Source organism: Manacus candei, unplaced genomic scaffold (genome assembly GCF_025592945.1).
Source record: "Manacus candei isolate 608988 ecotype Guabito, Panama unplaced genomic scaffold, ASM2559294v1 h1tg000015l, whole genome shotgun sequence".
NCBI classification, from domain to species: domain Eukaryota; kingdom Metazoa; phylum Chordata; class Aves; order Passeriformes; family Pipridae; genus Manacus; species Manacus candei.
Window position 1 is genome coordinate 16,831,849 of NW_026138063.1, and position 27,184 is coordinate 16,859,032.

Below are 27,184 nucleotides of genomic sequence, written 5' to 3' on the forward strand. Positions count from 1 at the left end.
GAGCTTAGTAGGCTTCGAAAAAGGCATTTATAAGTGTAATAAGATAACCTAGAGTCAAGTTAGAAAGGATTAAAAACATAAGATATAAATCCCTATGCCTCAGGGGGATAATTGATGGAGTTTAGAAAGGAATTTCCCTGATGGGTAAATTAGTCTATAATTGCCCCCATAGGGACTCCCTCCTTAAACATCTGATACTGGTGTCAGTCAATACCATGCTTGATGGACCTTCAAACTAATTCAGGATGGCAATTCTCATATCACAGTAACTAACACAATACTGTGCTGCATATCATGTTCTTTTCTGGCAATGTAAAAAATATTTACTGTTTAACAATAGTATGTTATACTAATATATAACATCTTATTATGCTTATGTGATGTATCACAGTATGTAATAAATAGTAAATGTAATTGCTGGTACTATATAATGGCTCTTGGATTTGCACTTTACGAGAAGGGAAGGTCTCTCTCTTACAGTGGAATTACATGACTGATTTCAGACTTACACTCTATTTTAGAGTTTTGTGTAGTACCAACAGGACTCTGAGTCCAAGCTACTTGTGAAGACCATTAAAAGAAAAACCAAGGACAGCATTCCCATTTTTCCCACTCTAATTCATATGAAGCTTCCATGGGGTTTGCAACAGAAAGGCCCTCACGCAGAAAAACAAGTTAAATATGTAGGTAGGCAGGAACTGAAAACCTCACTCACCTCTGAGGCGTTTTGGATGTGTTGGAGAAGGGGATCATTGGTCTGAGACTCCATGGATTAGACCTGAGCCACTTGTATAACTCCACAAGAGTGACAGGGGCAGCTGAGGAAAATATTTAAAGAAGAGAAGATGTTTTTTCCTTTGTGTTCAATGATCTAACATGTCATCTGCTAGAAGCTCCTCATGCTGCTTTTGAGAAATGACTCAGTGTGGACAAACTGTTGCTGTTTGAATATGTGGTATTCTTAATGAGAATTAGGGTACGGCGTCAGGGCTACTCAGAAGTAATAAGTCCTCAGATTTGATATGCATTAATCACAAACTAACACCACCATAAAAAAACCAAAACCAAGCAAACACACCAACAAAAAAATCACTAAAACTTTCCCTGCCTACTTATTACAGATTCACTTCCCCATACAGTTTGTGGAGTCTTCTCTCACAGGGGGAGTTAAGGAATATTGTAACATCAGAAGTGCTTGATCACAGAGTTATTTGTACAGTCATCTCAGACTTCTGTAAGGCTCACTGGTTGCTGCTCTCTTGCCAGAGTTTTGACTCATTCTCGTGTCACTTGTGTATTGCTCACTTGGAAGTGAAATTCTCTCTGTGGTCTGAGAACCCTCTTGAATCCCACACTCAACCTGTGTGAGTGGTGTGTTAGCCCCCTGCTTCATGGCCTCTGCTGTGTAGAGGCAATAGAGACCATGCTTTATAACATCTGCTCCCTTTTGTGAGTGACCTCAGGTCCATACCTTAGGAGATTTTTTTTTTTAAACTTTTAAGTTACCTACGTCTAATTTTTTTAAGGAGCAGACTTAATTTCCATGTACATGATCACTTACTTGGCAGTCAGCTGGAACTGTGTGCTACTGCCTTTAATTACAGGCTAGGTGGTATTTTGGGCAGCTGGACTAAAATATTTTCATGCCCAGATTCAGCAATGATGTAAAAACTGGCAGAAGATGATGGACTGGAGTAAAAGTCTGGGCTGAGACAAAGGAATACAAACACTGCTCCTAAGAATGTTCTGACCTCTTATTAAATAGTTCTCTTCTTTGCTTTCAGGGAGTAATTCAAGACAGCTTTGAATTCATTCCTCAGAATAGATTAATTATAAAAAGATAAGCATTATACTGTAATTAAAAAATACTTATGAACCAGCACTGACCATTGTTTGAACCATGTCAGTGTGTGGTGATAAGACACCCACCTTTGCCTGGCTGAGCAAATCCAAGTGGGGCAAATGGGAGAATGTCACTGCCTTTGAAGATGGAACCCTAGCCCAGTGGTACAAGAAGCTTGAAGGTAAAAGGAGTCAAAGGGAATGAGCAATAGACACCTGGGGAGAGGTGAGGAGCTTGGCTGGAGTGTGAAAGAACCCTGGAGACAGGGATATCTCAGAACATAATGAGAAGTAATTTCAGACTTTTTGTTACAACTCTACTTAAAACAAAATATGTACATACCTGTAAAAACAGTGGCTTTTGTGTCCTCTTATTTTCAGTATTCATGATTTCCTGTTTCATTTAGTATTTACATAATGTTTGCTTTTGCATTCACTTAATAAGGGGAATTTTCTAGATGAATTTTCTTTTTTCAATTCATGAACCACACAACAGATTTGTTCCTCAAGTTTTTAGGTGAAAATATTGTGATAGAACAATCTCTGGAAGTTCTCACAAGTGCATTTGCTCACTTACATGTGAATTCATGCAAGTGTCAAATGTGTGTCACTGGCTTTTTGCTCCAGACGTGAGATATAAAAGCCAGGTTTGAGTGGTTGGTAAGGGTTCATGAACTTTGTTTGTACTGTGAGTTGCTTTGGTCAGCCAACAGTCTGCACAGGGACCATCAGCAGGTCAGGTATTGCTGAGTGCTGGTGGTACCTGGCTCAGTGCAGAAGATCATCTGAGTGCCACGAGAATACTTAGTGGTGGTGTCAGGTGAGTTTTGTCTCTGGGCTTGTCATGAACTTGGAATTATGAGCAGCAGAAAAAGAAGTCTTGGTTTTGCTTAAAATTGTGGGTCTGACAGCTGGAAGATAAAGCAGAGTCAGCTGAAATTAAGAGAACGGGCACATCTACAGTGGTGTGGTACCTTCTGCTTTTGCTGTTTCCTCCCTGTTTCTCTGCTTCCATCAATCATGACTAAGGTTTTATATAGGAAAGATAAGTTGTTGAAGATGAACTTTGGAATTAATACACCTGGGCTGCTCATAGTAATGAGCATTTGGTACTAGAAAGTATGAAGAACGTGAAGCTCCACAGCAAACTGGATTGCTACAACTCCCCTATAAAGTAGCAGACATCTGGTAGCATTGCCAGAGTTAGACTGCAACCAACTCTAGCCTCAACTTTCCCTTGCCTTTGTAGAATTAATAGTGTCCCAGCAAAACTATAAAATCAATGTAACAGCTAAAATTTGGGTGATGGTGGTAAAAGATGAGTATTTTTGGAGAGTGTCCTTAAACTGCAATCTTGACAAAGTGAGGAAAGAATGGAGATTTTCTCCCCTCTGCCACCTCTCAAATACTCAGTGGCCCTGTCTTGCACGAGCCTACAGGTCTAGCAAGTGAGAGTAGATCTCTTTACACAACTAATCTTGCTGCAGTAAATAATTAAATGCATTAGGAAGCAACAAGGATATAAACATCTGCTGACATATAAAAGGAAAATTACTTTTTCTACTGGGAAAGCAAAGAAACTTTGAGCAACTGTCTCTAGGCAAGTTTTCTTATGAACAAATGTGTATTTTTTTACCCTTCCTCCTTCCCCCATCCATAGAAAAAATAAAAATGAAAGGTGTTAAGGGTTATTGAGCACTGTGAGTTTTAGCCATTTATCACAAGTTCTGCTGTAATTGTGATTCATGGGGAGCAGTCAGACTGGTCAATGACCATCAGGCTCTGGCTCTGTGGAGTGAGGGTCTTGTAGTAGTGCTCTGGGTTGCAACATAAATCATATTGGTTCCCTTTGGTGTGTTGTTTTTTTCCTCGATGTGCTCTGGGCTCACTGTTGGTTTTGACTGTAATTGTATCTTCCCAGTTTTGCTTTCTAGTGAGCTGTGTTTTCGTGCTGGGCAATTGCTAAATGACTGCACTTCCCCAGGTGCTGTGGGGAAGTTTGCAGGTGTGGTGTCACTGCCTGTGAGGACTGGAGCACCTACACGAGCCACGTGGCTTGGGAGAGGGATGGTGGGGGAAAGGTTGTGTGGACTTGTGCATTCTGTCTGTCTGGCATGGAGTGTGTGGATTGTTTTGACTAAGACTGAAAGAATTGACCTGCCTTATATTTGAGTTCTCTTGGTTTCTCAGGCTGCCATGCTCATCAGCTTGTCAGCCTGACAAACTGTGGCATTGACAAGATCCAGTTCTGAGTTTTCCTGGCCTTACTGTTCTCTTCAAACTTCTCTACCTGTGGAAGAACACTTGCATTGGCCTGATTGTCTTGAAATAATTAAAATGTCACACTGATTTCATTTGTATAACAGGATCAAACCTTAATGTTGTGATTTTTTTACTTCAAGAAGTAAATACAGGTAGCTATACCATTGTGTTTGTTGAAAACAGACTCAATTATTTAGTGTGCCAGGTGGCTCTCACACCTTGTACTTTACATGGTTCCTTTGGCTGCAGTCATGTTTTTAGTAGATATGAAAAGTATATCTGACTTATTCAGTGATTTTGATCAGATTATTTAGGGTGTGAGATGGTAAGTGATGTCAGGCAGAGCTTTAATCTTATTTCTGATATGAAAATCTCCCAGTGGCCTCTGTAGTGAGCACTAAGGCACTTTTTTCCTGCTGCAGTGTTATCTTAAAGACTCTGCTTTCATGGTGATCATCTGATGACCTTGCCAAGCATTATAGAATTCCTACTTACATTGTTTCATTGGAAAAAAACCCCACAAACAAAACAAAACCATCTTCTGTTAGCTACTATGCCCTTAGCACGTAACATGGTAGCCTGTGTGCTCTTTTCTGTATTCTTTGCACAGAATGTCCATTTTTTGAGAGGTCTTTTTACTTCTAAGTACCTGTTTAACTCTTCTACTCAACTGATTTTAATTCTTTTTAGAAATCTTTGTAGCATGTTATTTATTCTAAATCCTATATCTTTCTATGGTAAGTCATCAGGACTTTCTAATTGGTGTGGGAGCCATCTGTAAGTTCTCTGTAGGAACACAAGTTTAAGTGCTGTAATAGAAGCCCAGAAAAAAATAATAATCCATGCCACCTGTAGTGTCTAGAGATTTACCAACTATTTACCAATTTACATTTTTCCTTTTAATTTCCTTATAATAACCTTCCCTACTACTTAGGTCATTCTCTTTTTGAGTTGATGAGGGTTTTGCAGAACAAGTGTGTCTTTTATAATGCAATGGTATGTTAGATGTCTGTAGAAATGTGTTGTAATTCTTCACCAGTTTACATCTTGAACCAAACTCATAATGTTGCTTGCTGAGTAAGATTATAATATTGCATGTTGAGTGAGATTCACTTCTTTCTTCTGTGCCCTGACACTCCCGCAACTCCCCAGAGGCTTGGATGCCCCTCAAATATTAATGAAATCCTGTCAGTGACTTGAAAGTTTCCTGAAATAATGGCCAGCTACTTTCCTGTGACCAATTTACTCGTTCCAGGTTTGCATCATAACTTTTAGGTTCACCATCTCCTTGAAACTTTTTTTTTGGTTGTTCATTTTTTTATTTTTGTTACTTAAGGGAATCATGTTTTTGCATATGAGTTTAGTGGTCATTTTTTTTTTTAAGCCCAACTTGTTGCTTGTCCTTTGCTTGGCATCTTTTTTCTGTCCAGTTGCTCATCTTCTTTGTCATACAGCTTGAGTAATTTCAGTGCCAGCAGAAAACAGCCACCCTCACACCCATGTGTTCCCCTTGTCTGTGGCATTACACAAGCATAAGTGAAGGGTAAATTTGGCACCTGAAGTGCATGAGTTGTACTTGAACTCACTAAGTACCTAGGTGGGAATTTATGCAGCATCAAACAAGCTGTGCTTTTGATTAAGTGAATCAAAGAGTTTTTTGGTTAGGACAGTCTGGCCTAGAGCCTTTTAAAGAAAGATGTGAGAAGGTTCAAGTATTTGCTTTTCACAGGGTAAATTTGTATTTTCCAAACTGGGATACTTTATCAATATAATAAAAGAAACTCAAACACAGACTGCTACATCTTGATGAGAATGTAAATTGACTTGTTCTGCTTGGTGGAAAAGCCCCCTGACCCAAAACATGTCATTCCATCTGTCAGCATGCAGGCACCAGAGGAAAAGAAAAATGAAATTAAATGTGGCTTTAGAGGAGTTACTTTTGGAGTTGTTTATGTAGCACCTAATCTGTTCCCTGGTTTAAAAGATAAACATTTTTCTACTTTACATCGGAGGTAAACAATTTCGTAAGTCAAAGGTAGGTAAAGAAACTGTTATGGAAAACTGTACCTTGATTCAATTTTTACTTCTGTTTAATCATCAGAGAAAAGCAGGATAACAAAATGGTTTTACACTTAGATCCATCATACACCAGACATATCTTAGCCCATTGTCTTCCTTGTAGGCATCTTTTGATGAAATTAATATGGGACAACTCCATGCTGTTCTTTACAAGGTCTTGCTGATTGTATTCAGTTTTGATTGTTTATATCATGAATCATATGATTTGCTCCAGGGGCTTTATTTCTTTTTAAATAAAGGCATAGAATAAATCAGGTTGCAAATCAGGGAAAAAAAAACCTTTTAGGAAATACCCCAAATACATTTTGTGGCACTTAGTAAAAATTTTGAAAAAACTCATGGGTAAAATATCCCCTCTATTGGTATGTCATGAAGGATTAATTTTTACAGAAATGAGATGAGTTTTGTGTATTATTTATAAAATTTGTAAATAATATTTCCCTTGCTGATTATGACAAACTTCCACAAAAGACAGAGAAATGTGTTCAGTTCTGATGCAGTTTCTTGAAACAGCTGAATCTCAATGTGCATGATTGCCCTTACTAATTACTATTATTACACAAAAATGTAGTCGTCCAAAATGGTTTTACTTTACTTTGTACAAACATTTAAGTTCATGAGAATCTCTGCCCTGCAGGTGATGTGGTATCACAAGCATTCATGGCAGTCTACAGGACAGACATGGTATGATTCTACCATTGGAGACTAACAACCAATATTGACACCAACTGTGGCAGAATGATGAACATAGGGGGGAACTCATTTTTGAGAATAATAGCCTACCAGCTGTGGCTTTGAGATTGACTTTTAGATACTAGGGAAGACTCTCACCTGGTATAAATCAGCATAGTTTCTTTGGTCTTGGTGGTGTTTTGTACATTGTAGATGTGACATCACATGGACTTATTTCCTTTTTATTTGCTTCTTTGAGAGCTTTCAACATAATTTCTAATTGTAAGAATGTATTCCAATCATAGTGTGATAAAAATGACCAAGCACTTTGAGGCAGCAAATATGTTTTTCCTTACCACCAGATGAATGCAAGCCTTGGATCATTTTCTATAGAAGCCTCTCACCATCACAATCAATCATGAACTGGAGTGCTCTGCTGAAGAGGGGGACACACTGTATGAAACAATTACAGTAGCTCTGGCTTCTGACAGAGCTGCCCCAATCAAGGAGAGGAAAAACAAATGTAAATTTCTTTTGTGGTTTTACAGTTGTATCTTAACCAGGTAAACATCACTTAATGCTAACAGAACATACAAACATAAATTCTCAGCACTGAAAAATACCAGAATTTTCAAGGCGGGCAATTAATGAAACCAGTATATATATATATCTTATACTATATATGATATTGCTATATTTAAATTTTATTTTTAGGGTAAATATTTATTTAAGATAAAGCTGAAGTGTGTTAAATGTCTCTTTCAAAGCCCAAATGAGTATTTTTTCCAAAGGAATAATGTAGCAAGTCAGTCAATATCACATTGTAGAAAGAAACAAAGTTCACCAAACTGGTGAAATATTAGGTCTGATCAAAATGAAGCTTATGAACCCTAAAATGTTTCCTCTGCATCATTTGGAGGTACTCCTCATGCTTGAAAAGCTATATATCAGTTAGATAAAACAAGACTCCACTCTGAACTGAACAAATGATTGTTGATGTTTTACTACATAAAGTAAGAAAATAGTGCAGATTTGACTTGCACAGGATTTTAAAGTATACACCATCTTGGTTTTAGTAGTGTTGGGCAGAGTTAAGTTAGAATAGAATATTTCAGTTGGAATGTGATCATCTAGTCCAACTACCTGGCCAATTCAGGGCTGAACAAAAGTTAAAGTTGTTAAGGCCATTGTCCAAATGCCTCTTAAAGGCTGGGGACACTGATCACCTCTCTAGGAGCCTGTTCCAGTGATGTTCCATTTTGTTTTATTGGGAACTCAAAACTGGGTCAAAACAGTTTGGCATAAAATATTTTCTGTCAAAAATGGGACAAATTTAGAAAACTCAATTTTAAAGACACAAAACTTAATAAAACAGAAAAGGTCAAGATAGTTTTATATAAAAACATGACATTTTTTACATTTTTAGCGTGTAAATAGTGCTGTTTCATGCAAAGCAAATTTTGCAACAAAGGAATAGTTGTATTAAAATGGCAGCTTCCAAGTGCATAAATCCTAAGGTTAGTCTTGAATCTATAGCTGCTTTTTGTTTTATCTGATTGCTGACTATGCAACAGTCTACAACCATAAGAGCAGTGATGGAGAAGAAATTTTATTTCATCTGCAAAATAAAAATCCACACCAATTTTTTGATAGCCCATCTAGGCTCTTCAGATGTTAACTAGAGATGTGCACCAAAGCTTAGATGTCCCTCAAGGAGCATCTGCATTAACCTCAAAGCCAATCTTCAAAACATACACTTGGCAATCATTAACACGCAGGTTTCTCCATCTGCCCAAAGATTACTCCCACCCCACCCTCAAAAACTGATAAGGATGCCCTCAAAATTGAGACACTCCTATGCTTGGTCAAAACCTATTTCTGACTGCTGTGTTCTTTGTGAAGATTCAGAATATATCAGCACTTTGTGTGCAGAAGCAGATCTGGGGCAGGCATGACATTTCCATAGCTCACTCCAGCTCAGGTATAGAAACTGAATATAACTCAAGCTTGAATTCCTTCTATGTGAATATAAACTTAAATGTTTCACGTGTTAAACAGGTTTTTAAATCAGCAAGAGATGCTGCTACATCCCCCCAGTTTCTCTGCTGATATAAAGTGATCATTAATCTGCTAATTGAAAACACCTAACTCAATTCACTCTAAATCACCATTGTATTGTGGAATATAGAGCTTGCTCCATAGGGGAGATGAACTAGGAGCTACAGCTCAGACACCTCCTACTAATCTATAAAAATGCTTTTGATACATCAGGGTTTGTCTGGAACTGTGGGTTGACTCTTGTACTCATTTCTTTCAAGAGGGAAAACACTCTGTTGTCCCTGCCTGGGGGAATGGCTGCCCACAATCTCCCAGCTGGTGCCATTGTCCCCTGGGACACCCTATGGATCAACAGAACATTGTCCAGTCTCTACATTCTGCATTCAGAAAAATCTCTATCTGCTGCCTCAATGGGGGCTGTTTATTCCCAACATGCTAATTTTCAGCCCTTCCCTCAGGTACCCAGCGCTCCAACAAAGAGAAGATGTTTCTATTGAGACTGAAGTACTGTATTACAAGTGGAAGTAAAAGATTACAGGTTTAAAAGACACAGTAAAGGCAATATTACCCTTTAACTTAATAACAGGAGTCCTTCCCAATTGCTACAATATTCATCTCAAATACTCAGGGCATCTCTCAGATGCGAAAGCCAGAAAGAAGATAGAGGAAATCACCTCATTTCCTATACATAGTTCCCTATTTCACATCTTCCACCTCCATCTATGCTACATGTAAGCTAAACATCTGATGTCCAAGTCTGATTGTTTTGTTGCTAATGAAATTTTGTTTTTAGTAGTGACACTTCTTTAAAGACTATTGAGCTAAAGGGACAATGGCAACTTAACCCACTTTTAAAACCATTCAACAGCCAACAATGCTGGCTGAATTCTAGAGTTTTGGCTGGCATCCAAAAGATTTGTAGTCATATTTTACCTGATGTAAAAAGACTGGATTGCAAGAAGATGACCCTGGAAACTCACCTGTTAGGTACCACTTAGTTTTTGGGTCCAGATTTGGATCTGACTTAAATAATAATGGGTTTGTCTGTAAGAGAGTTTGTGCTACTCTGAAATGAAGAAGTGCAAAGCAGCTACAATATTCCTGTTTTTCTGTGCTGTATCTGGTCCTACTGGAAATAGAAGTGTTAGTTTTCCTGCAAGGAAAACGTTTTTCACATATTTTCCAGCCATGTGTGTGAGAGGTGAATAATTTGTAAGTGCATTTTTGAGTACTATGTTTACAACTCTAAGGGGAATTAGCCATTAAATTGCTGTTAGGAGTCTGGACCATATAGCTTAATCCTACTATCTTCTTACAGTTGAACTCCAGTTTAAACTGAGTAGTACCTTTTATATGGTCATTTGGAAGGAGATTCAGGCTTGAATTATCATGGTACAAGCTTAGAAGGATGAGGCAAACTGCCTAATAGATCGTGGAGATTATCTTAGCCTAGTGCTGAACATATGCTAACATATTCAGTCAGTTTGCAAGATGGGCAGAGCTTTTGTTTTGGCCTGCCTGCAGCTACCTAGAACTCTGCAATGTTTCATCTTACAAGATCTTACAAGGATGAGTCTTAAGATATGCTTCAGATCAGCACTTAAATTTAGAGGTTTTATTTAAAAAAGCTTTATTGCACCTTAGTGGCTTCCAATACATGGAAGTACTGGTGCTTCTTTACACTATTCCTGATTCAGTTTCACAATTTTACAGTCACCTGGCACACAAATATTATGAAAACAGAGTTCGAGGGAGGAAGTGTAACTGCTACTTTAACGGGTGGTTCTGAATGGAAAACTGTGTAGCACTGGAATCTGTTCATATTGTATGAGTGGTGCAGAAAGGAGAGGTTATTGGAGCTGGATAGGTTTTGTTGTCTATAAAGGAGTCTAAATAAAATTTTTATTCCATGGTTTTTTAAACGATTATAGGAGGTTCTTTCAAAGACTTAATGCATCGCATCTTATTGCAGGGAATAATATACTCATTTGTCAACATCCCATTACAAAAGGAGTAAAAAGCTTACCAGACATTTGTGGAAAATACTATAGTTGAGAGGACTGAAATGGTCAGCTCTATTATTCTTGTAGTTCTCCTTTGATGCATCGAACTTGTGGCATTTCTCTGCCTTCCTGAAGAATGTTCCCAACTGTTTCTAATGCCTGATTGCATTTATTTATATGTGAATGTATGAGCATGCATGGAAAATTTTGTACTCTCATATGTCTGAGACCCCTTCCTCCAATGAATTAACTTCAGAATTTGCCTGGATAGCTTCACAGGTGATTCAGGGAACTTTGATTTAAAATGTCATACTAAGTGAGGAATTTGAAAGCAATCCATGCAGTAGCAATGCTTCTCTTTGTTTCATACTTACACTTACTTTTTCTATCACTTGTGCAGGTCTGTGCTATTCAGTGAAGCATGTTGAGCATACTAAAGGTTAACCTCAGGAATAAATCTGTTGCTGAATAAGGGAGATGATCTGAACCACAGCCAAAACCTTGTGATTTGCAAATCCACCCTTTACCTGAGGTACTGATTTTGCTGTATGATTGAACTAAAAATATCTCTCTGATTTCTAAAGGGAGTATCCAGTCTTTCATCTGCTCTAATGTAATTGCTTTGAGAATAAGTACTACTTTCTGCAAGTTGATGACCATCCAGTAGGTGATATGAATTGACAGTGACTTCAATCCCTACTGGGCACCTAAGGCTTCCACTCCAGTACCACAGAATATTCTAATGGGCACCCAGAGTACACTGTTAACTGGGCACTGAAAAGAAACTCTGAAATGGTGGGATCCTTTCTCTCTGCTTTTAGGCAGCTTGTGATGATTGTGCTCCTTCTGTGGAGAAGTAGCATTTTTTGTCACAGGATCTTAGAGTTTAAACATATTATTAAAAGGATGGAAAGGAAAACATGACTTCTAACTAAGACCATAGTTATCCCCTGTCTATCACAGCAAACTTATTAGCATATCTCCTTTGAATTGTGCTGTTAAGGTGATTTTTTTTTTTTTTGCCTCGTGCAATAATTATTTTCATGAATATGTAAGCTTTGGTATGTAACTCCTGAGGCCACATTACAAAGTTCAGATACCTTTTCTCTCTAAATATTCATTTTGCTTATCGACATCTTGTGTGCAGTCTGTCAGTTCATATTATTCATCAACTAAAACTAATATGATATTAGCTTTAAAAGCCCATAACAACTAGTCTCTTAGCATTCCTACAGGAATGTTAAAGCAAATGTGATGCATCTGAGAGAATGCATTTTGAAATGGTAAAATCTGGTTTTATTAATTACAATGAGTGTATATCCTGATATTTTTTCCCCTCTTGGACTTGCTATGGATTTATAAAGCCTTTATATCAAAGGCTTAAATTAGGCACATAGATTTTTACCTTAACAGAATAAGGTTAGTTGCAGGTGTAGACATCTCTAGTAAATCAGAATTTTCTTCTTTGTGCTCTGAAATAGTCTTAAATTATTTCTGTGTGCTGGGAATTCTTTTCTGGAAGATGGAGCAGAACCACATTTTCTGCCTTGGTGACCCAGCAGCCTTTTGAGCAAAACAATGGAAAGAGCCCATCCTAGACTCCCTACAGGCAGCAGTCTTCACTTCTTGAAGATGTTTTCTGTGTGAGCAGTGAGACTGAAGATTATTTGTGACCTTCCATAAAGACCAGAAAACAGTCTGTGGTTGGAAATATCAATGTCAAACAGGTTCAAACTGAAGTTCAAAAGGTAAGAGGGAACTATATCTGTAATATTTTCTGGTTTGGGTAGAACAGGAAAAGACTGGGAACTTTTCCTTCTGTTGCCTGTGTAGGAAAGCAGGTGTAGAAAACCTGAAGTACAAACTCAGTAAAAAAGTTTCTTTTTCCTTTATCACAAGCAGCAGAAAGAAATGGCTATATATCAGTGACCTCAAGATTTTACCTGGTTGTCATAGATTTATGGTGAATTCTGTTCTGTCTGTGTCAGGTATATCTTTCTAAAGCTGTCTTTGTGATACTGGGTTTTGTTTGGTCTAGAGTCCTTACTAACAAAGGAATAACGTAACAAATACTTGAAATTTTTGTCTCTGCTGTTTACTAGATTAATTTTTCCTTTGAGTCTCCAGACACATCTATGTCTGGCTTTGCTAAAATGCAGTGTTTATAGTATGGCTGCATTTGATTCAGCTGCAATTCTCATTTTTTAGCAGCTTCTCTTTTACAAGGGTGACACTGGTAGCTCATATGCAGTTTTCAAGTAATGATGTTACCCCGTGTGCGTTCCAGCAAGTCTGGCCAAATGTATTTCCCCTGTGAGATCGCAGACTGCTTTGTGCACTACCTTCACTTCCTCATTCATATTGCTTTTATTTCTTGCTTTGTCTCTATTTTTTTTAGACTACTTTGTGAACTGTATTTAGTTTCTTAATTCCTGACTATCACCACTTGCTTCATACGTGTACTGTCCTTGGTTTTTGCTGTGGATAAAACTAAATCTCAAATGCTGCAGATATTGCTACCTTCTGTAGTGACTTTGAGAGGTAGCCATCTCTTTACTACCCTGATGTACAGGCCAAAAGCTGCCAGTTATGAAAGTAGACGCCTTTTTTTTGTGTGTGTGTGGGATAAAAGTATTCTATCAATATTAAATTGAGAAGCAAATCTGCTTGATCAACATCCTGTTTTGTTGATCAACAGAATTTCTATAACGTTTCAGTTCTGATGGCTTCTGACAGAAACATTTGACTTCTGGTTTTTGATAGTCAGACACTTTTTCCTCTTATTTCACTTAAGTGGTGTTTTCTGGGAGAGAAGCAGTGGCATATTGTCATTGTTCAGGAGAATTCCTAATGTGTCATACTTTGTTTTGAGAAAATAATTTTCCCTTTGCATGTTTTTCTCTGAAAGCCTGATGTTTGCTCTACATATGAAAGCATTGCAATATATTCTTGTTGCATGTGAAGTTCACAAAGAAATTACTTTCAGCAATATTGAAAAATATCGTGGTTTACACAAGAGCTTAGGAGGTGTATAATCTATTGTTTAAGAACTAGCTGAAGATCTGAGATACCCTGGATGAATTTACCTCTCCAGTGTGGATTTCCTGTTTGGATGAGGGCTGCTTCTGCTCCCTTTCCTTAGCTACAATGTGTTTACAGTTACACAGGGTGCTGTGATTAATGTTTGCCAGGTGCTATAATACTGTTGTGGAGGGAGCCATCTAAATATTAGCAATATCCAACTGAGTACCAGCATGTTTCTGAGTAGAGTCTGATTTTAGAAATGCCCAATGATTCTGAGTGAACATGAGTGTAGAACAATATGCCTGCAGAAGAAGCATCTTCTCACCTAATAAACTTGTAGCCATCAAAAATGAGATTTCATCATATTTAAAGGGATAATGGCTACTGTGTTTATGTAATAGCTCTAGCTTCATAATTCCCAAGTATCTCTTGGTCTGAGTGTTCTCCTGGTTACTCTGTATATAGCAAAAAATAGGTACACCTCAGTCTAGGTGAAAACTGGCCATGAGATTTGAGCAAAAGAACCTATATCACTCACTCATATTTATGCCCCTCTCATATCTCCTGTTCCTTGGTGTAGTCTTACACTAGCTCATGTCCCCAGCTGTGTGAGGGTCTGGTGATGTTTGCCTCAGATAAGTCAAAGTCATTCACATGTGGCTGTCTCAGAATCCTGTATCTACAGATACCAGTAGAGTATAGGAGACCCTTCTTCCAACCCAGAACATGACATTGCTCTAAAACACAGGTTTGCTTGAGTTTATTTGTTGTAGAAATGATCAGGGTGCTTGTCTAGGTAGAAGAATGGGATTTTTCTATGCAAAGACTACCTTCCAGACCAGAAAATCATTAAAACATGGCCTCTGATGAAGAATAAAAATGGATTCCCTAGTAGGTGTGTTAAAAAAAAAAAAAAGTAGATTAGCTCTGGCAATACCTGGGAATATTAGCTGTAGCAGATACTTGCTAGATGAAATCTGAATTTTTAAAAGGTTCTGGGAAGTTGAGGGGAAAAAGTCTGTCATCTTAACACACCCTTGGATATATTTAACAGGTTTTACTGTTGTGAATTGCTTCTAAAAGGCCAAATGACATGCCCAGGTATTTCCTTAAGAACTTCCTCAGTTTCCTGAGTCTGGCATTTTGCAGTAGCCTTACTACAAGCATTTAATTGGTCTCCCTTGTATATCTGGCAGTTCTCTCCATCAGTTCAAACTTCCTGTTTGCATTACCTCCCACTCAGTAACAGGAGACATATACCTGCATATACTTTTATTTTTTAATCTTTTTTTTTTTTACTCCGTTTCTGCATGTTAAACTACTTGTGAAACTATAGAGCTAGTCAGGCCACTTCTACATCCTGGTGCTAGCTAATCTTGTGCTCTTTGGTTGTGAAAATTTCATGTTTTGGCAAAGTAACTTTGCAAAATTGTCAAGCATTTTGACTATGCTTATATTCAGCTGTTGAAGTAATCTCACACTGGGAGCACAGTTTCACGTCTGCACTGGGACCTGGACCCATCACCACCTGTACAGACCCATGGAAAAACTTGTTAAAGTCTGCACCATTCCTCGTGGGCTCAGTGTTAAATCCTGCAGGAGCAATGCCCAACGCTGCAACTTTGAACATGACCTCCCCTGAAAACGCTTCTCAGATTTGTTCCTAATTAATGTCTTCAAAGTTTGAGTTTGTCGCTTTCTCAGTAAGCCAGTTTTGCTTATGAATCTGCCACTTAGCTAAGTAACATTAAACACCACTGTCAAAAGCTGATTGATTGCCACTTTCCATGAAGTTGGATCCAGGCCACCCAGTGGGTGATAGATTTGCATTTGGTGCCTTTTTCCATGTTGCTCTATTTCTGAACCCTTGGTTTGAATTTCTTGCTTTCTCATCTACTTCTGCAGTTCTGTGGCAGAACTATTGGAGCTACAGAGGTTAAATCCCCATTAGCTTCTGCTCCCTTTCATTCCCTCACCTCTGGATCTTTCTAAACTTTTTTGTACTCTGCATTCCTAAAGGTTTATTTTTATCTCTTTTTTTTTTTTTCTTTTACTTTAGCCACAGGACTTTGCAAAATTATACAACAAAAAACAAATATGTTTCTGCTGAGTGAAATGCAATCAGCTCTGTGGATGGCCCAGAGAACATGGGGATTGGGATCCTCAGTATGTACCTTTCTGCAAAACAGCAGCAGTCATCAGGGATCCTGCAGCTTCTCTGGGGATGGTCTATCAACTTTGCATCTCAGAGGCTCTTTCCAAGGACTCTACCTTTTCTGTAACAACTTTCTCTTAAGCAATAAATACCTGTGAGACAAAAAGAAGGATGAATCACCTTGACCTCTCATGGAGCTGTTTATAAAGGAGCAACTTTCTGCCTGTAGGGGAAAGGTTCTATCCGGATGGTGGGAGCAGTTAGAGGTTGTTCTTTCTCATGCTAGAAAGTCAGTGTCACTGGCTCCATTACTGTCCATCTCCTTATTCCAGCAAGAGTAGATTTCCAAAGGGCTTGTCTCAATGTGTATGAACAAGCTGAATGCCATGTGGGTGTTGCTTTAAAAATATGTGCAAAGACTTCAAACAAAAACTTAGATTCTTTATCCTGATTTCCAAAGGCCACATCTTTTATTAGAATGCCCAGAGGAGACTCCTGTCAGTAGACAATAAATTTACCAACTTTATTCAGACGTTCATAGGAATAAAACTGCACCAGAAAGCTTATAAATTCACGAATTTAGAGAATTCATTACACTGAGAATAGAAGTGATCACAGTAAACTATATCTGAATGCAGTGTTCTGTTTCTACTCCTTTAAATTAACTTGGCAAAGATATGTGATATTCACTATTAGGATAAAATTATGTGAAGCAGCTGCACTGACAGAGAAGATAAATTATCCTTCACATTGCTGACATTAACCCTACCTGTCATCAGGGCAATGGGACGAGTTACCCCCTCATCATGTCATTTCGTGAACACATTTACTACCACTATGTTATTTTAAATTATCATAAAACGTGAGTGAAAATGGAGACTGTCACCTGCGGTTTTCCATCAACACTTCAGGATGATCATATCTCTTAGATTTTCAAACGCAGAAGGGAAATGTTAGTAGTCATCAGTTAGACTTTGGAGTTCCCACGGGGCATATACACCTTTGATACCCTTGTAACTGACTTACTGCAATGAACCTGAGATGGGGTCAGTATAAAAAAAAATCCCTGAGACCAGAAAGCTAGTTCTGCTTTCTGTAGAAGTAGAAACAAAGAAATAACTGGTGTGCCAGAGGGAGTAGGATGTCCAGCTGGTTTAACATGAAAAGGCTCGTCTACCTTCATTTTTCTCTCCATTTATCTTTTCCAATAATTAGGATGAGGTAAATATTTACCCCCAGTGTTGGACTGCACTAACAGAAACCAGGACTGAACTATGTTGCCAAGCAGAGCTGGCCAGTGGGTGTGTTGTCATGCACTCAGGTGAGGTGAGTGTTTCTGTCACCTCTCTGGCTATGCTGTCTGGCTCTGGACGTCTGAGAAAGATGTGTGGGTCAGGGGTGCTCTGCTAGTGAAAGGTGTCATGCTGGCAGCCTGGGAGTGGAGAGTCCTGGGCCTCTGCCAGCCCAGTGACATGATATGTTGAGGAACGTTGCTCTAATTCTTCACGTGCTATGAACAGAAGTCTCCAGGGCATATCTCCAGATACAGGGGGCTGGGAGGCCAATGATGGCTCCCTAGGCTTTGTTGGGACCTCTTATGCAGGACATGGTGTCTCTAAGTTTCTAGAGATTGAGCACAAGTCTCTAGGGGTCAACAGACTGGAGGGAAGGGATGCCATCCAGTGGGACCTTGAGACACAGTCAAGTGCCAAGCCCTGCACCTGGGCTGGGACAGTCCCAAGCACAAATAGAGTCTGGGTGGAGCATGGACTGAGAGCAGCCCCGAGCAGAAGAACTTAAGGCTGTTGATTGATGGGAAGGTCAAGATGACCTGGCAATGTGTGCTTGCAGCCCAGAAAGCCCACAGCATCCTGGGCTTCATCAAAAGCGATGTAGCCAGCAGATTGAGTTGGGTGATTCTTCCCCTCTACTCTGCTCTTGTGAGACCCCACCCAGAGTGCTGCATCCTGCTCTAGGGTCCCCAACATAAGGATGGAGACCTGTTGGAGTGAGACCAGGGGAGGGTCAGGAAGATGCTCATAAGGCTGCAGCACCTATTCTACGAAAGGCTGGGAGAGCTGAAGTTGTTCAGCCTGGAGAAAATGAGGCTCTGGGGTGACCTTGGAGAACCTTCCAGGATCTAAAGGATCTTCCAAGAAAGCTGACAGGGACATTTCATATGGGCATGTAGTGACAGGACAAGGGATAATCGGCTTAAACTGACAGAGGGTAGATTTAGATTTGATATTAGGAAGGAAATCCTTTACTGTGAGGGTGGTGATGCACTGGAGCAGGTTGCCCACAGAAGTTGTGGGTGTTCCATCCCTGGAAGTGTTCAAGACCAGGTTGGATGGGGCTTTGAGCACCTTAGTCTAGTGAAAGGTGTGCCTGCCCATGGCAAGGGGTTGGAACAAGGTGATCTTTTGAGGTCCCGTCCAACCCAAACCGTTCTATAATTCTATGAACTTTTGTGATTCCATTGAATTCCCAGTAGGAAGTAGGAAAATAACAGCATCTGTTATGGCATTAAGACATAGGTCTGTATACAGAAATAATGCTAAACTTTTATCTCCTCTGTCTAAGATCAATTTTAACATGAGTTTGAGGCATTTTTCACTGTTAAATCTTCACGTGGGATCTTACAAAAGCCAAGTGCTTTCAAATTTGGGCATTGAAACTTGTCCGTGTAAAGAGAAGAAAAATGTTACTGTTTGTAGAGAAAAAGCATTTGTAACTTCTAACAGGCTGGAGTAGCCCATCCCTAGTTTGCAACAGTAAGCTAACTAGAATTATGAAAACCATGAAGAAATATAAAGTGTTAACTTGATTAAATTTGGAAGGGGCTCCCCACCTGTTCATCTAAATATAAGTGACTCTGCAACATGACCTGATAGCCATCAGAGGTGGGTAAGTCAGTGAAAGCTTTCACTGAGCCCTGGCCCGGGCTTGGCTCCCTGTCCGTGAATGAGGGCAAGCCAAGGGAGGGAGAAGCCTGCAAGAATGTCTTGGCACTGCTTCCTGGCTCCCATAGTGACCTTAGATACATATCACTTTATGTAATATTTTTTTTCAAATGTGTATAGTCAGCTCTAACAGCTTGTTGATCCCAGCTAAGCTCTTTGGCTTGGCTCTGCTGTCAAGTGTTCTTGTTTGCCTGGGTCTAGTAAGTTATGTGGCTTTGAAGCTACAGGCGTTTCCTAAATATTATGGAAATAAATTCAAAAGCTCCATTGTGATCACTTGTTGAAAGAAGTTGAAGACTTATTGCACCAAGGTTCCCTGATGCTGAGAAGCTAAATGACTTTCACGTGGTACAAAACCTTGCCAGGCAAACCTGCCTCCACATTTTACCCGCAGTGTGAAGGAGGAGTCTCAGAGAAGCTCATTTAAACAACTTCACACCATCCTTCTCAATAGAATTGACTCCGCATAATCCACATGAATCTCTTGACCTAAACATTGAATTTCAATGCATCACTTCTTACGGGGTGACAGTCACCACCCAAGTACTACTAATTAGCTTTTTATTTAAGTGAGTCCAGACTCTAAACTTTTGTAAGCACAGTGTGCTTGCCAATTGCAACTCAAAGCAAAGCTCTGAAGTGCTCGTTAATGTCACACATTCCTCTTAGCCACATTTTCTGTGGTGCTGTCCTACAGCTGTCTTCCTCTGCTCTGCTGCTTGTACTCCAAAACATAGGCTTATTTTTATTTCTGCCTAACATGGCCATTTTTCACAGGGAGCCCTGGCTACCAAGTGTTAAATATCTGTTTTGGTGAAGTAATGTTATGTTTCTGCTAATGCCATAACTCTGCCTCACCGCAGTGATCCTACCTTGGTTGATCTTAAGCCCATTAGGGTGTACTGGTTAGCAGCTTCTTTTTTGAATATGTGTTATTTTCTTTCCCAGGGGTACTAATTTGAAGAAGCAGCCCACCTTCTAGTGATAATGTAGAGCTTGTCTGTTACTTGCAATTTAATGGTGTGTTGATACTGAAAATCTGTCTTCACTCCAATTTTATACATTTTATTTATATACATCATATATTGCATTTGTTACTGAATTAAAAACTGTATTCCTAATGACTTCCCTGGCAATTTTGAAATAGCTGTCTATATTGCATAAATAACAAGCTTTTCAGCTCAGAAGTGATTTACATCTTCCCAAGTTGCGCGATTTCTTTGTCAGGCTTATTAAAAAGTCTCAAAGGGCACTTTATTTTTACCTCCCTTCCCTTTCCCAGCCCTTGTATCTGTAATTCAGTGCTCTCAGAAGCCACAGGGGAATGGCAACTCTCCACGAGCAGGCAGCCTGACAATAAGTAGCGCTGGCCCCAAGTCCTGCCCCAGTGCCTTTGCTACACTTGCACCTTACCTCTGCACTGCAGTATCCTGCTCGTTTGTTCCCAGACCTCTTCTAAGCAGGGATTAAGCACATAAAAATGAATTGTGCAAGACTCTTCTTTATAGTGATTTTATGCTGTGGGGAATTCCGTTAGAGATTAGCTTTTTGGACCATAAAACTTCTTTCAAATCTCCTTTAAGCTGGATGTGAATTCCAGTTTCCTGAGGTAAATAAATACAACTTTCGAATCCTGTTCCATCCACCTGCCAAGATCAGGTCTATAAGGGCAGCCAAAATCTATTATTGGTTTACACTGGTGCAAATCTTCTGACGTTAAAGGTTGAATCCATGTAACTGAGAGTGGAATTTGGCTGGTGGCCTTGGTATCTTATGTGGCATGGGTGGAAGCATACAGTATTGACTAAACTCTTGTGACCAGATATAATAAGAGGGGGCTGGTGGAGGGAAGTGATAAAAAAAAGATACTAAAAAAGCACCTGTATACATGCCTGTGGGCATATGAATTTATGTAAATGCTGTAATTGCTTATTTCTCCTTTTTATATTAATAAATATCCATAAACTATTTCTATTAAATAAACCCCACAAATATAAATTCATTTTGAGTTATCGCTTCCTTCCAGGAGAGAGTAGCATTTTTTGGAAGTCTTATAAGTACACGAAAGCCAGTATGTTAATATTTTTTTGTAACATGGTGAATGTTTGGGTGTCAACTTTGCCAGTTGGTGCAACATGTAATGCCCACCTGGTAGTGGTTAGAACTGAGGTTCTGTTATAACAGAGAATTGTGAGAAGTAATTGTTGATTTTTTCTTTTTTCTTTTTTTTTTCTGATTTTGTTTTTAAGTTCCTTTTTTTCCCTTTTTACCATGACACCTTTAGATGCCGTGGTCATCATCTTTTCGTTAGAATGCTTCTGTATTCCATCAAGGAAATCCAGCAGCTTTTCTTTTTGTTTTGTGTGTTAGGTAACTTTTTAGGTAATGTTAGAAGCCATGAATATTAAAACTTCAATTAAACAAAAATTATAGTGGTGGTTTCTCAGAGGAAAATAATATTTTGGCTATGCAAAGAACAGTTGTGTATAGAAATACTTCAAAATAATAGTACTGCTTTATTCCAAAGAAAATAGAGACTAATAGGAATGGCCACTTTAGCTTAATAATAATTCTAGAGTGGTCAATTCTGTTTTCACTTGCACTGTTTTAAGTCTGTAGCAACTCCATAGAACCAAAAGGAACTGAGATTTATATGCTGATAGTCCCTTTGCTATTGCCTTTCTTTACACATGTGCACTGGTGATTTTGTCACAAATCTCAGTGACTTAAAGTCCATGTGAAGAGAGGGTTCTTTTAAACTTTGAGAATATAAAGGGGAGCATCCAGGGACAAGCTGGTTATCTGTGGGTTTTAAGCACTGCTTGTCAGAGCACCAAAGTTCTGTGATAGGCAAGGGAGTGATAGCCAATGTATTATAGTAACAGGAGAAGGTTCTTGGCTCGCTGTGCAGTCAGGGCTGCACTGTGCGTGTGTGAGTTGCTTGAAATCTATGGAGTCTTTCACAAGTGCAATAGGAAAGAATTTCTCTCACCTTCTGTCCAGCGTGGAAGTTTAGAGTCTGTCTCAAGGTGTTAAAAATATTAATTGTGATTTCGCATCCTGTCTTGATGTGCTTTGATCTCTCATGCTTCTGTTTTGGCCTTGAATTTTTGTCGTCTGGTATTTTGCAAAGTGGTTGTTTTCATTAAGTTTTTTTCTAAATTTTGTGCTAGTGCAAAGATCTATCTCAAAATCAGAAATTCTTTTCCTCACAAATGTTATTAGCGTGTTTCTGGATCTCTGGGTGTTTAACTGAGATTCCTGATAAATTTGCCTTAGAGGCTGTTTTACATTCCTTTGGGACTTCCGAATTTGGGATTGTTATTAGATATTTCCTGTCTGACTGAAAGAGAGAAGGAAACTGAAAACAGAAGTGTACTTTTTGAGGGAGCAGCTGTACTGAGTCCCATGGGGTTTCTTCTGAAAACATGGCTGCCTGGACTCTGGGATGGATGAACATCTTCTGTTATCTGAGCCTGACTAACAGATATGCTGAATTGTTTTGGGAAACAGCAAAAGCTGGATACTTCTGGCAGAAATGAGGAATGAAGAAAAAGATCAGGTCAGAGCACCAAAGCTGGATGCAGCTCCCCTTTCCAGTGGTTACAGTATGAAGACTTTTTAAAATTTCTACTTCTGGTCCCTGGCATGTTGCAGGAGGCATGTGAGAATGGTGGCTTTTTCTATCTATTTTTTTTGTTTGTTTGTTTTGTTATATTATTTTTTTGTTCTTCTTTTTTTCTTTCCTGAAGTTTTCTCTGCAAATTTTATGCAATGCTCTAATCTTGTGCTTTGTGAGGACAAATTTCACATTTCAATGGAGACAAAGCAACTAGGTAGGGAAGGGCCTGACCGCATTAAAAATTAAACTGTTGTGATCTTTAATTTGTCTTGATAGACATAACATACCAAGAACAGAGAGTGATTTCTGCATGTATTATCCCTCTCCTCATCTGTGAAGCTGATATCAGCACGTATCCATTCTGTGATGTTGCATTGCAGACTTGGACTTTTTTTTCCCCTTGTTTTGCGTTGTCAATAGCTTTGGCTTAGGTGAGCAGTGAGGGTATAAAAGAAAGAGATATGAGGAATGATGTGTGTTTGAACACTACATGGCAAGTAACATGATTCTGGCTTATGTTAGGGAGCAGGGTGACAAAATGGCCCTGAGTGGCACGAGAAGTCCTATCATGGGAAAGATGATGTCACTGCTGCTCCAGCCCAGGGAAGGTGAGGGGCATGGCCAGAGGAGCAAGGAGGAGGTGTGAGCAGGTGCTGGTCCTCCTGGAACTGGTGGCACACTGCATATCTTGATCTCTGGGGAGTTGGGCTGTTGCTTGTTCGAGAGCTTGCACTATTGATAACTCGTGCTGCTTTAGCTAGGAAAATATAAGACATCAAGACACACTTGTACAGCAAAGATTACTAGAAAAGCTTTACATCCACCCATTTATGCAGAAAATTTGGTGTTCCAGTAAAAACAATTGTTCCTGGACAGGTGATCTGTATGTAGGTTTAAAAGACAACAGTAGATATATGGGAGATCCTTGTTTCAAAATCTACTGAATAATCATCACCCCATATTTTATTGTGGGAGTTTCCAAAACCTGTGTTTATGGAGGGGTGTAGAGCAATAGAGTTAGTATTTTAAGTGGTGATTTCTTTGATATTAAGACTCAATTTAAAAATGGTGTACTGTCTACTACCTCATTCAAGGAAACCAGGAGATATATCTCTTAGTTTATATAGGAGAAAGTGCAAAACAGTGAAGTACAACTCTGTGCTCTGAAAATACTGGTGTGTATTAAATAATGTATAGGACAGTATGGGAACCATGAGAATGAACTCCAAGTAGCCTGGGATCTTAATGGAAAAATTGTGAGGCATGTACTACACAACTCATAGGTTTCCTTTGTTATGCTTGATATTGTAATGGATACCTGGTGACCAAGGAAACTGGATTCTGCTGCCTGTTGGGGATCAACTCCCAGCAAATGAATGATCTCCTTCATTTTACTTTTGTGTGGTTTAATTCTTTTTTTTTCTCTTCTCTCCTCTATTCCTTGTTTTCTCAGCTGCTGAGATAAATATAAACATGCAGTATGCAGATATACATTGAGCAGGTGCTAAACTTCTGAAATAATGGTTTACAGGGTCAACTTCTGCTTTCATGTGTGTATGTACAGTTCATTCTCAGGTATGAAATGCTAAATGGTGTTGTCCAAGGATCCTACTATTGCTAAGAGCAGGGAAAACTTTGTTGTCTTGTCTTTGGTTATAAAATTGTCTTTCTTCTCAGCTTTCTGGTAAGTTTAGTGAAGTGTTCACCAGGTAACACAACTGTAGGAAACAGCTCTCCTAAGCTTGTGAACTTGATCATTTGCCTTTTAGAAAAGTATTATGACAAATTATAAGGTAAGCTCGTGTTGCTGCTTGCAAAATTTTAATTGCTGCAAGCAAGGCATCCAGCAGAGCTGCTGAATAGTATGGTGTAAGACTTGGCACTGTTGGTTTCTGCAGGTTTTGCCAGGCTCTTTTGTGATTTTTCTTCCTATGTGTGAATTTTGTCTTTTGCAACTCTGTTAGAAACAAATAGTAAACTGAGCAATGAGTGAAGTTATTTAGCTGTCTTTAGGTTACTGAACCACTAAGCAACAAAAAGACCTTTTGTTGTAACCCCTTCTTTAAAATAGTAATCTCAAATATTAAAACCTATTTTTTTTGTTGTTTTAGATTTAGGGACGAAGCAAGGAGGAGGAGATAGACATCTAAGCCCCTCCTGACAACCATATAATCTGCATTTATTAGTTACTTTCCTTTAAAATGATGGAACTATGACACTTCCTTGGACAAAATGTCTAATTACTTAGGTGGATAAGAACTTGGTGAGGTCAGTATTTCATTTTGTTCATTATATTGAAGCATTTACCACATGCAAAAAACAGTAACCTAAGAGGGTTGTTCTGGTATTTTGTGTGAAGTAGGGTACACAGTCAACTTCCCACTGACTGGGTGTGGGAGGCTTGAAGTGACAAACATGAGTGGCCTGATGAGGAAAATTATCATGGAGAAGAAAAAAAAATCAATGTCAAACTGGCTTGTGGTAACCTTTCCATATCAGAGTGCTGAGCTATTGAGGAGCAGAGAATGTGTTTTATGGAGGCTCAAATTACAAACAAACCTTTCTGCTAGGCTGTCCAAGTTTAAACTGCTTAGTTTTTTTTAAATGTCTTTATTCTTCAGATATGATTATGCTGAACCATAGACATTTCAAATTTTTTCAACTGGTCAGATGTTCATGTTTGTCTCTTATGCCAAAGTAGTGTTCTTTTGAACAGATATTTTTTCTATATATTGGCATGATACCATAAGCAAGAAATCATGAATATTTTTAATTGAGTTGAAAAGCTTCCTATTGAAAAAGGGAATTTTTTTTTTTTTTTTTAATGGGAGAAGTTTTTTGGATGTATTTTGCAGTTGAGATTGTGTTTGTTAGTTGAGGTCAAAAACTTTTAGTGTCAAATTGGGATTTAAACATCCAGAAGTTAAAAGTTAAAATTTACTTAGTATTAAACAGATATACTTTAATTAGTCATAAACTTTTTGACACTCTTGTAATTGCACATAGATGAACTTGTACATGTCATTCAGTATCAAAGATTATGCTACTGGCAAGGTAACTTTTCCCTGCAGCTGGAATACAATAGGGGCTTTTATTTGTGATAAGAATTTTGGCTGATTTCAGGGACCCAGTTTAACAACAGAATTCTGAACCTCTTGATACTGTGAAGAGTGTAGAGTCAGTAACAGTCTCTATAAAGCAAAATCAAGGTTAATAATAGGAAGCTTTGTAACTATGTTTTAGGTCAGCATCCTAAATGTCCAGTTGGCTCAGGGCATTTTTAATAAGTTGCCTTCATCTGTAAGTGACCATTGAATGTTGCTGAGCTTGCCAGCATCTAAAAACTACTTGTTGGCCTGTGTAGACTAAGTTTGGAAATCTCAGCTTTCAAGGGGTGGATGTGTGGTACAGGAGGTGTGTTCACAAGTGGCAGTTCTATTGGCAGCTGTGATGCAGGCACAGAGTGGATGAAAATAAGTGTCCTGCTGGCCTCTGGGTGTAATTCTTTGGGTCAGGTCTTAAGTGCCTCAGTGAGGGAGTAGTGTGGGCTCCTCTGTTTTGTACCCATTTGGGAATCTCCTCCTCTAAGGCCCTGGTTAGGCATATGTCACATGATACCTAAGAGAGGGATTCCCTTTCCCTGATGGAATATTCTAGCAAGAGAGTCATGTGGATTCAGGAGCTCAAATACTTAAAGCAAATGCCAGAGCTTTTGGCAGGTGTGTGTGTGTGTGTGTGTGTGTGTGTGGATTTTTAGGTGTGTAGTTTTTGGTGGTTTTTTTTTGTTTTTTTTTTTTTTTTTTTTTTTAAAGGCAGCTGATTTTGTTTCCTTCCTGGTACTTATGGTTGTCTGTCTCCTCTCTTCTCTGGGAACAGCAGTAACATGAAGTCGACATTCCTGTGCAGTTAGTTCTGATGTCCATCAATAACAGAAAATCAAAGACAGTAGCACCAGCAATTAAAGTGCTTTCTGTTTGTCAGTCTGCTAGTATTTTTAGGAGGCTGATGGAATTTGGCTTGTCATCTAATGCGTTGATCCTTTGCCAAGTGTCAGGTCCCCTGACCAGCCGCTCCAGTCACTCTACCAACTGTCACCCTGCCTTGCAGAAAGTGGAATGCAATGGAGCTGGCCACTCCATGAAGAATTAACAACCTCTGCCAGCAGGCTCTAATTAAACAGCTATATAGACAACAGCTGTGAAAAATTCATCAATCACAGAATGTTTATTATTGGAATTAAAACACCTCATAACTAATGCATAGATTTGCATTGATTACCATCTCCTGGAAGGAACAAGTGGTGCCAGCTTAGTGTCTGGACATTTTGAATGTTTGTATCACTTGCACTGTCACTCATATGCTTCTGGTTTGATAACCATAGTTAAAGGAGTTGATCAGCTTCTTTGCAACAAGTCTGGGTCTACTCCTGTAGATGTGATGCTGAACACTACAAGGAATTCTAAATTCACTTTGTTGCATGTCCCTGGGGTGTTTGTGTGTGTCA

At 39.0% G+C, this 27,184-nt stretch overlaps 1 protein-coding gene across 4 annotated transcripts in view; it reads left to right on the plus strand.

Annotated features, from left to right (window-relative positions):
- The window catches only part of IRS1 (insulin receptor substrate 1), a 281,844-nt gene that overhangs the window by 164,024 nt on the left and 90,636 nt on the right, over positions 1-27,184 (plus strand). For all 4 annotated transcript variants that reach the window (XR_007903534.1, XR_007903533.1, XR_007903535.1 and 1 more), the window contains 2 exons: positions 11,317-11,448; positions 12,398-12,664. The gene's annotated coding sequence lies outside the window, so the exon portion shown is untranslated. The remainder of the gene's footprint in view (positions 1-11,316; positions 11,449-12,397; positions 12,665-27,184) is intronic.